Below are 15,422 nucleotides of genomic sequence, written 5' to 3'. Positions count from 1 at the left end.
TTGGTGCCCCTGTTTTTACAACAGGTGGTTCGCTTGCACGGGATTCCGGAGAACATTGTATCTGACAGAGGAGTCCAGTTTGTGTCTAGATTTTGGAGAACTTTCTGTTCCAAGCTGGGAATTCAGTTGTCCTTCTCCTCTGCTTTTCACCCTCAGGCCAATGGGCAGACAGAGAGAACAAACCAGACCTTGGAGTCATATTTGAGATGTTTTATTTCTGCTGATCAGGATGATTGGGTTTCATTTTTGCCCTTGGCCGAATTTGCTTTAAATAATAGAGCTAGTTCTGCCACTTTGATGTCACCTTTTTTTTGTAACTTTGGGTTTCATCCTCGATTTTCTTCAGGGCAGGTGGAGCCCTCTGCCTGCCCAGGTGTTGACAATGTGGTGGAGAGAATGCACCAGATCTGGGACCAAGTGGTGGATAAGTTATCTCTCTCCCAGGAAAAGGCCCAGCGGTTTTCCAACCGACATAGGACCATTGGTCCCCAGTTTAAGGTTGGTGATATGGTGTGGTTATCATCAAAAAATATTGCTATGAAGGTGGCTTCTCCTAAGTTTAAGCCTAGATTTATTGGACCTTACAAGATTTTGGAGATTATTAATCCGGTCTCTTTTCGTTTGGCTCTTCCTGTCACATTTAATATCCATAATGTGTTCCATAAATCTTTGTTGAAGAGGTTTGTTGAACCTGTTGTACCGGGGGTTGCACCTCCAGACCCTGTATTGGTTGAAGGTAACATGGAATATGAGGTAGAGAAAGTACTGGATTCCCGTCTGGCTAGACGGAGACTCCAGTATTTGGTTAAGTGGAAGGGTTATGGTCAGGAGGATAATTCCTGGGTCTCTGCCTCTGATATTCATGCCAAAAGATTGGTGCGTGCCTTTCATCGGGCTCACCCTGATCGCCCTGGTGGCGTGGTTGAGGGTTCGGTGACCCCTCCTCAAGGGGGAGGTACTGTTGTGAGTTCATTTTCCCCTTCACTACTGAGGCCCGTGGAACTCCCTCTTCTGGTGAAGAAAGGTAGTGAGCCTGATTGTCAAACACCTGGGGCTGATGATGATGACTGGCTGAGTGGAGTTAATGACTGGATATAAGGCTGCCGACACCCTTCTGGCCTGCGGGTGATTTCTCTGTGGACTTCTAGGAAACCAGCCTGATTCCTGCTCACCTAAAGCTAAGATTTCTGCTTTGCCTTTTTGCATTAGTGTTTTGTTTTCCTTGCTTTTCTGGATTCTGCCATTCCCTGCTGGGGTGAGCTGAATCTCCTTTTGCCTGTTGCTCTGTCTTCAGAATATTCCTGAGTACTGACATAGCCTTTTTTGAAGCCTAGCGTCTTCAGGGCCTTTTTTACTGTCAGTTGTTGGCTCTTATTTTCATAGGGTTTTTCACGGATTGCAGACAGCAGCCTTCCTGTCCTTTCCTATCTAAGCTAGCTGGGGCCCCATCTTTGCTCAGTCTATCTTTCTGTCTGTGTTTTGTTCTTTCTTCTTGCTTCACCGTCATTATATGTGGGGGGCTGCCTTTTGCTTTGGGGTCTGCTCAGGGGCAGTTTAGATTTCCCTTTCTGTCTTTAGGCTATGTAGTCCTCCGGCTGTGATCGAGGGGCCTAGGGCATCGTAGGAGCCCCCCACAGCTACTGCTAGTTGTGTTGATAGGTTCAGGGGTCTGCAATCCGATAGCTGCCAACTTCTCTGGTTTTCTGGACTTAGCTAGCATTTCTATTTTTGCCTCCTACGGTGACTCAATCATAACACAGCCCCATATGTCTCCATCCTACCTCATGATCCTCTGCACCATGTGTCTCCATTGTGCCCCTTCTGTCTCCATCCTGCTCCATCTTTCTCCATCATACTCCATCTGCCTCCATCCTGCCCCATTTGTCTCCATCCTGTCCCATCTGTCCCCATCCCGCCTCGTTCCTGCACCATGATCCTGCACCATGTGTCTCCATCCTGCCCTCAAACATATTGTGGCTTGCCGCTTTCAATTAAAAAAAAGCAAAAAAAAAACACTTTCTCCTTACTTGCGGTCCAGCAGCGACGTCTCCTCCATCCATTTCAGGCGTGTACTCATCGACGAATGACAATGACATCATATGCCAGTGACGTGCAGGCTGACGTCAGCTGCCAGTCTCTGATTAGCTGGTAGCTTTTAACTATTGCTGTGTGGGCACGCAAGGCAATTGATTTTAAATGAATCTGCATATCAGATGCAGGTTCAGTTACTGCAGCGGTAGAATCTTGCCGCTGTGGCCCAGCAAGCACAAGATGGGCCTGGTACGGGCCCCCTTTGCTTACTGGGCCCCATACACAAGTGAGGGCAGTAATTCCCAGATGGCGGCTCAGGTCTCAAGGGTGCAGAGTTGAAGGAAATGCATTGAGCACGGGGTTAGACACGATGACCCTTGAGGTCCCTTCCAACCCTAACATTCTATGATTCTATGAGATAATGGGTATAGGTCTGGACCGTGTATGTGATTTGAGTCCCTGGACTTGTTCGAGCCTAGGGTTGATCAAGTTAAACCTCGCCTCACTGTCCAGAAAGGCAGAAATAACCACCCTATTTTTGCCCAGATATGTCCTACCTCCCCTCAACCCGGGCTCCTTAGTTTTCCAGCGGCTGTTTACAGAGAAATTGGGAAGGAAACGTGCCCAAGAAATGGCCCTTTCTATCACACTAAAAACATAGTCCCCATTTCCGTCGAAAAACAGAACTTTCCAGACTGAACTGCCGCTCAGAATCATAGAATTATAGAGTCATAGAAAGTTAGAGTTGGCAGGGACCTCCAGGGTCCTCATGTCCGACCCCCTGCTCAATGCAGGAGTCACTAAACCATCTGAGACAGATGTCTGTCCACCCTCTGTTTGACGACTTCCATTGAAGGATAACTCACCTCCTCTCGTGGCCGCCTGTTCCACTCATTGATCACCCTCACTGTCAAAAAGTTTTTTCTAATATCTAATTTGCATCTTCTCCCTTTCAGTTTTATTCCATTGTGTCATGATCCAGGATGGGGTTTCGCTTTGGCCCGTCCTGGTCTGACTGGGGGTTAATTGTTCCGCCTCTCCCTGGCAGAGGGCAGCTATTTAATGCTCACTGGACCTAGGTCCGGTGTCAGTTATACTCCTGCCCTCGGCTGAGTTAGTTGACCTTTTGCGTACGTGTGCCTTGTGCCTGATATCTTGCTTGCTTGTTTGGTTTTGATCCGGTTCTGTCCCTGTTACGAGTTCTGCCTGTCCCTCTTGTACTGCGCTACCTCTCGTGTATGACTCTCTGCTTGTGACCCGACTTCTCTCTGCTCGTCCCCTTGGTACCACGTCGCCCTCTTGTGTATGACCTTTGGCTTTGTCTGACCTCCCGTCTGTTTATCCCTCCTGTACCTCGCTGTCCGTACTGTGTATGAACTCCGTTTTGCCTGACTCTGAGCTTTCTGTCTTCTCTGAAAGCAGGACGCTAATCCCCGCCCCCTTGCAGTCACGTGACCATAGGTCCCGTGCCGGCTTGCTAAACTTCATCACTCAGGTCCTGTGTAGGTATACTTTCTGGCTGTCCTGATCCCCAGGGGTCCCTACAGTGCGGGTGAGTCCCTGCTCAGCGGAGGCTGTACGCCGGCGCTGTCAGGATCCTGATACATTGCTTCTCGTATTTTCATGTACAAATGAGAATAATGATGATCCTTCTACACTATGGCAGCCCCTCAGATATTTGTACACGGCTATTAAGTCTCCTCTTAGTCTTCTTTTTGGAAGCTAAACATTCCCAGATCCTTTAACCATTCCTCATAGGACATACTTTGCAATCTGCTCACGTTCCTGGACGCTCTTCTCTGAACTTGCTCCAATTTTTCAATGTCTTTTTTAGAAAGTGCCCAGAACTGGACACAGTGTTCCAGATGAGGCCTGACCATGGAGGAGTAAAGGGGGATAATTACTTCACGTGATCTAGACTCTATGCTTCTCTTAATGCATCCTAGAACTGTAACAATATCCAAAAAGACAAAGAAAGCATTGCCATGAAAAATGTAATTTTATTAAAGCATAATAGCCTACCCATAAAAACACATTAAAAAGAGATTCCGGTCCAAAAAACCAAACAAGGTAAGTATATGCGTGTGAAAGGGTTAACAGTTGTACCAATGGGGGATACAAAAATTTCCAATCTCACAATATAATGTCCAAATGACTATTAGAGAGCCTCCCTACTAAATTCACACTCTCCTCTCAGCACAACAAGAGTAAGTATACCACTACTACATGTATTAGATGCTGCAACTGCACCCAGTCATTATCTGCACAATGCTAAATATCCTGTGAGATGGCCATGACCCAAGTATTAGTACAGTTAGAAATACATAGTGACCAGTATGCAATGATATGCAAGTAGACTGCAGTATGAAGGGTATGCAGTGTAGTTTAAAATATAAATAACAGAGTGTGAAATGTGAGTCTTTAGTGCTGTCAGTGGTGCCAGCAGTAACTGGTATAGACGCTGCACAGAATAACATACAGTTGTGGCCAAAAGTATTGACATCCCTGCAATTCTGTCAGATAATACTCAGTTTCTTCCTGAAAATGATTGCAATCACAAATTCTTTGGTATTATTATCTTCCTTTAATTTGTCTTAAATGAAAAAACACAAAAGAGAATGAAGCAAAAAGCAAAACATTGATCATTTCCCACAAAACTCCAAAAATGGGCCAGACAAAAGTATTGGCACCCTCAGCCTAATACTTGGTTGCACAACCTTTAGCCAAAATAACTGCGACCAACCTCTTCCGGTAACCATCAATGAGTTTCTTACAATGCTCTGCTGGAATTTTAGACCATTCTTCTTTGGCAAACTGCTCCAGGTCCCTGATATTTGAAGGGTGCCTTCTCCAAACTGCCATTTTTAGATCTCTCCACAGGTGTTCTATGGGATTCAGGTCTGGACTCATTGCTGGCCACCTTAGAAGTTTCCAGTGCTTTCTCTCAATCCATTTTCTAGTGCTTTTTGAAGTGTGTTTTGGGTCATTGTCCTGCTGGAAGACCCATGACCTCTGAGGGAGACCCAGATTTCTCACACTGGGCCCTACATTATGCTGCAAAATTTGTTGGTAGTCTTCAGACTTCATAATGCCATGCACATGGTCAAGCAGTCCAGTGCCAGAGGCAGCAAAGCAACCCCAAAACATCAGGGAACCTCCGCCATGTTTGACTGTAGGGACCGTGTTTTTTTTCTTTGAATACCTCTTTTTTTCTCCTGTAAACTCTATGTTGATGCCTTTGCCCAAAATGCTCTACTTTTGTCTCATCTGACCAGAGAACATCCTTCCAAAACGTTTTAGGCTTTTTCAGGTAAGTTTTGACAAACTCCAGCCTGGCTTTTTTGTGTCTCGGGGTAAGAAGTGGGGTTTTCCTGGGTCTGCTACCATGCAGTCCCTTTTCATTCAGACGCCGACGGATAGTACGGGTTGACACTGTTGTACCCTCGGACTGCAGGGCAGCTTGAACTTGTTTGGATGTTAGTCGAGGTTCTTTATCCAACATCCGCACAATCTTGTGATAAAATCTCTTGTCAATTTTTCTTTTCCGTCCACATCTAGGGAGGTTAGCCACAGTGCCATGGGCTTTAAACTTCTTGATGACACTGCGCACAGTAGACACAGGAACATTCAGGTCTTTGGAGATGGACTTGTAGCCTTGAGATTGCTCATGCCTCCTCACAATTTGGTTTCTCAAGTCTTCAGACAGTTCTTTGGTCTTCTTTTCTCCATGCTCAATGTGGTACACACAAGGACACAGGACAGAGGTTGAGTCAACTTTAATCCATGTCAACTGGCTGCAGGTGTGATTTAGTTATTGCCAACACCTGTTAGGTGCCACAGGTAAGTTACAGGTGCTGTTAATTACACAAATTAGAGAAGCATCACATGATTTTTCGAACAGTGCCAATACTTTTGTCCACCCTCTTTTTTATGTTTGGTGTGGAATTATATCCAATTTGGCTTTAGGACAATTCTTTTTGTGTTTTTTCATTTACAGTGACCAACAAGGTTGTATATTTCTCTCATGCACTCTGCACTTTATCTTGCATTATCGTGATTACAGTTTGCTACTTATAGCAATACAGTGCCCTATTAGGCAGTGTGTAGATATATGTTATTCTGTGCAGCGTCTATACCAGTTACTGCTGGCACCACTGATAGCACTACAGACTCACATTTCACACTCTGTTATTTATATTTTGATCTAGTGAGCTCTATCAGTGTAACTACACTGCATACCCTTCATACTGCAGTCTACTTGCATATCATTGCATACTGGTCACTGTGTATTTCTAACTGTACTAATACTTGGGTCATGGCCATCTCACAGGATATTTAGCATTGTGCAGATAATGATTGGGTGCAGTTGCAGCATCTAATACATGTAGTAGTGGTATACTTACTCTTGTTGTGCTGAGAGGAGAGTGTGAATTTAGGAGGGAGGCTCTCTAATAGTCATTTGGACATTATATTGTGACTGAGATTGGAAATTTTTGTATCCCCCATTGGTATAACTGTTAACCCTTTCAAACGCATATACTTACTTACCTTGTTTGGTTTTTTAGACCGGAATCTCTTTTTAATGTGTTTTTATGGGTAGGCTATTATGCTTTAATAAAATGACATTTTTCATGGCAATGCTTTCTTTGTCTTTTTGGATATTGTTTGATGTTCTGAAGTGCCGCTTTCTTTGTCTTTTTGTATATTGTTTGATGTTCTGAAGTGCCATTATTGGTAGGCTAGATAATTTGGATATATCATCCTAGAACTGTGTTTGTCATTTTGCTACTGCATCGCACTGTTGACTCATGTGCAGTCTGTGATCTGCTGTGAACACTTTTGACCTGGCTTCTGAGTTGGGGCTCCCTCTGGTGGTTGCTGCGGGTAATGGAGCTGGTCTAGCTGACACAAGTCAATCACCTGAACAAGATGATTGGAGATCAGGTGTTACAGACTGGGGAGATTTAAGTGAACAACCTTCCCTCAGGTCTTGCCGGTGATTTGGTTTGCTTCCTGAGCATATTGTGAAGTCTGCTTGTCTCCTGCTCCATCCTACAGATAAGTTATTTGTCTTCTTGAATCTTTTTTTTGCATTGGATCCATTTTTGCTTGTCTCTGATTTTTGCTTTGCTGGTGTAGTTCAGCCTGGTTCCCGGCTGGGACCTGAGCTGGACCCTGTTCCATATGCCAGAGCATATGTTAGTCTTTTTAGTAACCAGTTCACACCAGAGTTCTAATTTAGTGGGGGGGAGGTCGTGTGGCCTCAGTATTTTTGCATATCAGACGTGTTGGATTTTTCTTAGGGTTTTTTTGCGTGATTGCAGATAGTATCCTTTCCTGTCCTCATATCTAGACAGTTTGGGCTCCATCATTTGCTTAAACTATTCTCTGCCTGTGTTTTGTGTTTTATGTTGTCTCACCGGCAATATACGTTCGGGGGCTATCTATTCCATTGGGGTTCTACTCCGGGGCAGTTTAGCTTTCCCATTTCTCTCTTTAGGCTGTTAATTCTGTGGCTGTGCAGAGGCGTCTAGGGCATCGTAGCTACGTCCCATGACTAATTGTAGTTGTGTTGTCAGTTTAGGGGTCTGCAATTTGCTAATCTACCAACCTCTCTGGTTATCTGGTTGCCTTGTCTATTCCCTGTTATCCTCCTCGGTTACCTAATAATAACAGTGATCTATTAGTAAACCCAAGTCTTAATTACACGTGCTGTTGCTTAATCCTATTCCTCCCATTCTATAGATGTAATTTTCATTTTTCTTGCCCAGATGAAGAATCTTGCATTTCTCCCTGTTAAATACCATTCTATTAGTTGCTGTCCATTGTTCAAGCTAATCTAGATGCTTCTGAATCCTTTCTCTGTCTTCTCTAGTGTTTATTATCCCTCTCAGTTTTGCATCGTCTGTAAATCTGATTAGTTTACCTTCAGTTCCCTTATCTAGATCATTTATAAAAATGTTGAACAGCCAGGACAGAGCCTTGTGGTACCCCACTTGTAACACTGGGGCCAGGACAGAGCTTTGTTTTACCCACCTTGAAACACTTCCAATTGGATGTTCAACTATTTATTACCATTCTTTACGTATGATCATTGAGCCAGTTATGAATCAACATAGGTTCCTCAGATGACTCAGACCAGGTTTCCCTTGCCCCCGCACCTCCCACACATTGGGGTGTCTCTTTATGGTTCTGGTGAAGATGGTGATCCACCCGGATAGCAAGACACATGGCTGCCTCAAGGGAAACTGAAGTCTCATACAGGGCTAAGGCAACCTTCACCCTTACTGATAGCCCCTCACAGAACAGGCTATGGAGCGCGTTGTCACTCCACTTAGTGTCTGTGGCCCACCTCAGAAACTTGGAGCAATACTGCTCCGGCGGCCGGTCTCCCTGCTGAAGCTGACGTAATGTGTACTCGGACGGAGACTCGGTCGAGGTCATATATATGACCCAGCGCCAGAACAATTTCCTCCATCGTCTCGAGAGACTGGGAGTCAGACGGGAGAGAATGTCCATGGTAGGGGATTGCGTCTCAGTTCCTGAGGAACAAGGACGTAATCTGAAGTATAGCTTACAGACCTCCCTGAAAACAACAAACTTGTCACGCCCCCCCAGAGAACCTGTCAGGCAAAGCGATCTTGGGCTCCATTAAGGGTTGACTGGGAGCCACGGTACCCAAATCGGACGTGGTAGGGTGCTGCAAAACAACAGTGCGGAGATCTGCCACCTATAGACTGAGCTGCTGCAGTTGCCCTGTCAGAGCAGTGATAGGATCCATAATGGATAAAAAAAAACGGTTTTGGCCAGAGCTAATGTCAGGACTCTGTTGTCGGGTGTTCCGGGACCAGGGTCTCCTTCCATGCCCCTAACGCTAGGGGCAGCCTAGCTCGCCCTGTTTCCCTGATTACTTCTGATGGTGAAGCTGCCAGGGCCACGTACCTTGCCTTATCTCCTGTATCAACCCTCTGTCTGTACCCTTCCCCCACACAGAGAAGAGGGGAGCAGCGGTGCACCGCAGTACACTAAATAAATGAACAAGGTTAACTGAAAATACCAAACATACAAATATACTCACACATATACCGGAGGAATGCACCAGGGAGTGAAGGATGGGTAAAAAACAAATAAGGAAAAGGGAGTTTACAACGAGTACTAGCCAGTACCCAGTGTGAGGCAGTGACCGGTGTCATATGCAAGGGTCACTATGTGGTCCCCAGGATGCGCACCGAAGCGTATTGAGGCCGCAGGAGTGCTTTGCAGTCACAGGCATAGCTGTGATTGCAATGCAAAATAAAAGAAAACAATTGGTTTTGGGCAAGCTATTTGTTCAAGGCAGATTTAGGAAAACCTGCTTTGTGCTTTTATTTTTTAAACGGACTACAGGATGGTACTGGGGCGGTCCGTTTTCTCCCCGGCTGGGGTTTTCATGTGGCCTATGGCCACAGGTTCCTTGTAAAAACCCCTGCAGCAGAGGGCTGGGTGGGTCAGTTTGGTTTTGCAAGCGTGCAGAGCAGAAGGCTCTGCAGAGACCATCCTGTGTGGAGCAACACAGAGCAAAGCAGAGTCAAAAAGGCGTGGCACCCCTCAGTGTACTCGGCAGTGCAGTCGCCTACTGCAACAGGTCACCTATTATGAATGGGTCACCGAGGAGGATAGCAGGCCCCGGCTAAGCCACAGAAAACCAGAGAGGTTGGTGACTAAGCAGATTGCAGACCCCTGATCCTGTCCACACAACTAGCAGTAGCCGTGGAGCGTACCTACGATGATCCTAGATGCCTTAGCACAGCCGAAGAGCTAACTAAGCCTAAAGCAAGAAAGGGGAAATCTAAACTGCCCCAGAGCAGACCCCAAAGGAATAGACAGCCCCAAAACATATATTGTTGGTGAGACAAGATGAAAACACAAACGCAGGCATAAAAATAGACTGAGCAAACGATGGGGCCCACACTGACTAGACAGGACAGGAAAGGAAAGACACTGTCTGCAATCACGCAAAAAACCCTGCAAAAGTCCAACAAGTCTGATGCACAAAAAACACTGGAGTCGCACGACTTTGCCCCCACTATATCAGCACTCTGGTATATTCTGAAAGCAAAGCAAAAAGAGACCAATATAACGGGACAAAACAAACTGGCACAAGCAGTAACATATGGGCGGTGATTCAGCACAGCCCCAGCCGGTGCTGGCTGACCTGCACAAAGCAGAGATAGACAAAACCAGATCAAATGCAAACAGAGTAGCAAATGAACCACTTAGCTGATGTGAGGACTCCTGGAGTGGACCCTCTGGGTCATGGCACCAACCCGCCCAGGGCGAGCTGACCTAGTGAGGACCATCCCCTATACAGGGAGTGTCAGGGGCAAGCCCCAGGGGGTTAGGTACCACGACTGCTGGCACCAGGCGGCCGGCTCACAGGAGACATGAGTGAGTGTGTCTGCAGGAACGTGCAAAGCAGGATGTGTGCAAAGGAGCACGCCAGAATACAGAGCTAGACAGCAGATGTGCCAGGAGGCACAACAGAGTACTGGAACGGAGTACAGAATAGAGCGAGTGCCAGCAGACACAACAGATTACCAGGCAGAGTGCAGGATCAGAGCGTGTGCCAGAAGGCACAGCGGATTATAAGGTGGAGTGCAAGATCAGAGCATGTGCCAGGAGGCACAACAGAGTACAAGGCAGAGTGCAGGTTCAGAGCATGTGCCAAGAGGCACAATAGAGTACAAGGCAGAGTGCAGGTTCAGAGCATGTGCCAAGAGGCACAATAGAGTACAAGGCAGAGGAACCGAATACAGCGCACAGCCAGGCAGGGACACGGCAGACCAAGCCAGAAAGTACAACAATAATCAGGCACCTCCCATAGGAAGAGGTAGCCTGATATAGCACCTGAGTCCTAGAACTTCAGGGTCAAGTCCTCCAGTATCATAGAGAGGACAAAACCAAAGACAGAGCTGGGCAGAGTGCGCGTGCACACTGGAACATAGCGCAACCACAGAATTAGGAGCGAAAGGTGCGCGTGCGCACCTGACGGGACCCTCGGAGCGGCCTCGGCACCGAAGGTGGTGACGACGAACCCAAGGTCCCGCCCCCAGGAGGGAGCGGCGTGACAGTACCCTCCTTTATGCCCCTCTTTCTAAGGCTGGAAAGAAACTTAGACAAAATCAGAGGAGCATGGATATTCTCTCTGGGTTCCCATGACCTTTCTTCAGGACCAAAACCCTTCCAATCAATTAGGAAAAGAGTTCTCCCTCTTACCCTCTTCATGGCCAGAATGTCATTTACCTCAAACTTGTCCCCCATGCCAACAGGCTGGGGAGTGTGGCCAGTAGAAGGATGGAATGGAACCAGTTCAGTACCACAGGTTTGAGGAGTGACACATGGAAGGAATTGGGATTACGGAGCGATGGGGGTAATTTCAGTTTGTACGCAACATCATTAATGCGCATGAAAACCTCAAAAGGACCAATGTAACGGGGACCCAGTTTGTAAGATGGTACCTTAAGGCGAATGTATCTGGAGGAAAACCACACCTTGTCACCAGGAAGATATTGGGGAACATCCAGGCACCTCTTGTCAGCGTGTTGTTTCATCCTGTCACGGGCTTTCTCGAGAGTGGTTTGGTCTTCTGCCATACCATGGATAGAGAGTCGGCTGCAGGTACCCCCGAGACAGGAAGTACCGGAAGAGGCACACTGGGATGCTGTCCGAAAACGATGAAGAAGGGAGACTTTGTGGACGATTCGCTGGAGTGGTTATTGTAGGCAAATTAGGCCCAAGTAAGTAGACCGACCCAGTCATTTTGATGAGCATTAGTAAACTGCCGGAGATAGGATGCAAGGATCTGGTTTGTGCGTTCCACTTGCCCATTGGTTTGGGGGTGATAGGCGGAAGAGAAGTCCAATGTCACCTTCATGAGTCCACAAAGAGCTCTCCAAAACCGGGACGTGAATTGAACCCCTCTGTCAGCTGCGATGTGCAGTGAGAAACCATGGATTCTAAAGACGTGGGAAATGAAGATCTTCGCCAATTCAGGAGCCGAGGGTAGGCCGGGAAGAGGAACGAAATGAGCCATCTTCGAGAATTGGTCTACAACCACCAGAACCACCGTGCAACCGGAGGAGCAAGGCAAATCGGTAATAAAATCCATGGCTATGTGCTGCCATGGAACCGAAGCTACAGGAAGCGGAAGCAGAAGACTGGAGGGTGGCTGTTTGGGTACTTTGTTCTGAGCGCAGGAAGGACAAGAGGCCACAAAGTCTTTGACACCCTGGGAAAGGGATGGCCACCAATAGTAACGGGAAATCAAGGAAAGAGTCTTCTTGACACCAACGTGGCCGGCAATCTTGGACAAATGTCCCCAGTTCAACACTCGTCTCCGGTTGTTCTCAGCCACAAAGGTTCTTCCCGGAGGTAACGTGGTCAACCTGGTAGGAGCCACAGTAATCACCTTAGACGAGTCGATGATATGGGAAGGCTCTTCCTCAGCTTCAGTTGACTGGAAAGACATAGACAACACATCCGCTTTAACGTTTTTATCGCCGGGCCGAAAATTAAGTTCAAAGTCAAAGCGGGCGAAGAACAGGGACCACCTAGCTTGCCGGGGGTTGAGTCTCTGAGCGGACTGGATGTACGCCAGGCTCTTATGGTCCGTATAGATTTTGAACAGATGTATGGCGCCTTCCAGTAAGTATCTCCATTCTTCGAAAGCCAATTTAATGGCCAACAGTTCTTTGTCGCCGATGGAGTAGTTTCGCTCAGACGGGGAGAAAATTTTAGAAAAGAAGCCACAGGTGACTAGGTGCTGGAAGATGACCTCTGCAAAAGGACTGCGCCGACCCCGGCAGAAGATGCATCCACCCCGAGGGTGAAAGGTCTATTAACCTCAGGACGATGAAGCGCTGTAGCCGAGGCGAAGGCTCGTTTCAAGGCCTGGAAAGCTTCTTCTGTCTCTGAGGACCAAGCATTCGGGTTAGCCCCTTTGCGGATTAGGGAAGAGATAGGACAAACCAACGAAGACGAACTGCCGATAGTAGTTCGCAAAGCCGAGGAAACGCTGGATTGCCTTCACTCTATGGGGCCGTGGCCAATCGAGAACGGCAGACACTTTCGCCGGATCCATTCGTAGATTGGAGTCTGAAATAATGTACCCCAGGAATGGCAAGGACGTTTGTTCGAAGACACATTTTTCGAGCTTGGCGTAAAGACTTGGTGCACGCTTTTTCTGTGAGCAGACAGATCAGTGGAAAACACGAGAATATCGTCTAAGTAGACTACCACGCAGGAGTACAGCATATCCCGGAAGACGTCATTCACGAACTCCTGGAATACCGCTGGGGCATTGCAAAGGCCGAAGGGCATGACCAAGTACTCATAGTGACTGTCTCGGGTGTTAAAGGCGGTCTTCCACTCGTCACCAGAGCGAATGCGGACTAAGTTGTAGGCCCCACGAAGATCCAACTTGGTAAAAATTCGTGCTCCTCTTAGTCGGTCTGAGAGCTCCGGGATTAGTGGTAGTGGGTACTTATTCTTGACTGTGATATCGTTCAGCCCTCGATAGTCTATGCAGGGACGGAGGGAGCCGTCCTTCTTTTTGACAAAGAAGAATCCCACTCCTGCGGGTGAAGAGGACTTGCGGATGAGACCCCTGGCTAGATTCTCTTGGATATAATCTTATAATCTGACATAGCTTGGGTTTCCGCAGGCGAAAGCTGGTAAATTCTGCCCCTGGGTGGGCTAGCGCCGGGAACGAGGTCAATCGGGCAGTCATATGGACGATGAGGAGGCAGAGTCTCAGCCTCCTTTTTGTCGAAGACCTCCGTGAAAGACCAATAAGCCGACGGCAGACCTGCAGGTGCCGAGGACGGACAGGTAAAGTTCATGGTATGGACGGACGACAAGCACTTCTCCTGACAAGATGGCCCCCAGCGGAGTATGTCACCCGACTGCCAGTCCAGGGTTGGCTCATGAGTCCGTAACCAAGGGAGACCAAGAAACAGTCCATGGGACATAGTCGACAGAACATGAAAGGAAATCTTCTCCCGCTGCAGAGCTCCAATCTGCATCTCAATCTCCTCGGTGATATGGGTAACGGTCTCCTGCAAGAGTTTACCATCGACCGAAGCAATTACCCGAGGAGTCTCCAGGGATCTGACAGGAATCTGGTATTTTTCAACCACCTCGAGCCTAATAAAGTTCCCTGCCGCTCCTGAGTCTAAGAACGCCTCTTCAGAATAGCGCTTAGAGTCCACATGCAACAGAACAGACATGATCAAGGGGGGAGAGGAGTCACGTATACCAAGGGAGGCCTCTCCTACCAATCCTAGGCGGGGAAGTTTCGCGGCTTCTTGGGACAGCAGCGAGGGAGATGAGAAGGCCTTCTCTCTCTGGCTGATTCACGGGCACGCTCTTGGAACCGCAGGTCTATGCGTGTCGCCAGAGAGATCAGATCCTCTAAAGAGGTGGGGGTATCCCGACCTGCCAGTTCATCTTTAATCCGACCGGACAGACCACGCCAAAAGACCCCTACGAGGGCCTCGTTATTCCAACCGAGTTCGGCGGACAAGGTACGAAACCGGATGGCATACTGTCCCACCAATAGGGTACCCTGATGGAGGTTAAAGAGGGACTCGGTGGTGGAAGCCAGACGGCCCGGTTCGTCGAACACCTTGCGGAAGGTACTGTGACGACTGCTGGAGTGGACCCTCTGGGTCGTGGCACTAACCCGCCCAGGGCGAGCTGACCTAGTGAGGACCACCCTGTTGTGAGTTCATTTTCTGGTCTACCAGTTGTGAGTTCTCCTTCCAGGCTCCCTCTCGTGGTAACAGGAGGTAGTGAGGCTGATTTAATCAGTAGAGATTTGCCACCTGATAAGGAGGATGACGATTGGACCTCAGGAATCTCAGACTGGATTTAAGACAGACGACGCCCTATTCTGGTGCTGGTGATTCCTTCTGACTTGTCAAGTCTTGGTTCTCAGCTCTGTTCCAGTCAGCTCAAGCAAAGTTTTTCTGCTAATGTTCACACTTGATTTTGTTGGTCTATTCAGTTTTTTGTGTGGTCAGCCAGCCCCGGCTGGGGCTGTGCTGAGTTTCCACTCATACTCATCTGTATTTGCCAATTTGCTTTTTGTCCCTTATTAGATTGACCTCTTTTTGCTCTGCCTCAGAATATTTCAGAGTGCTGATATAGTGGGAGAAGTCTAGTGACTTCAGGGTTAATTTTGTTATCAGAAGTGTTGGACATTGTTTTTGTAGGGTTTTTTCGGGCAGATTGCAGACAGTGTCTTTCCTTTCCTATCCTTTCTAGTTAGTTTGGGCCCCATGGTTTGCTCAGCCTATTTTCCTGCCTATGTTTGTGTTTTCATCTTGTTTCACCGTCAATACATGTGTGGG

Source organism: Dendrobates tinctorius, unplaced genomic scaffold (genome assembly GCF_039654945.1).
Source record: "Dendrobates tinctorius isolate UK_male_01 unplaced genomic scaffold, ASM3965494v1 ptg000028l, whole genome shotgun sequence".
NCBI classification, from domain to species: Eukaryota; Metazoa; Chordata; class Amphibia; order Anura; family Dendrobatidae; genus Dendrobates; species Dendrobates tinctorius.
This window is presented reverse-complemented; position numbering follows the sequence as displayed.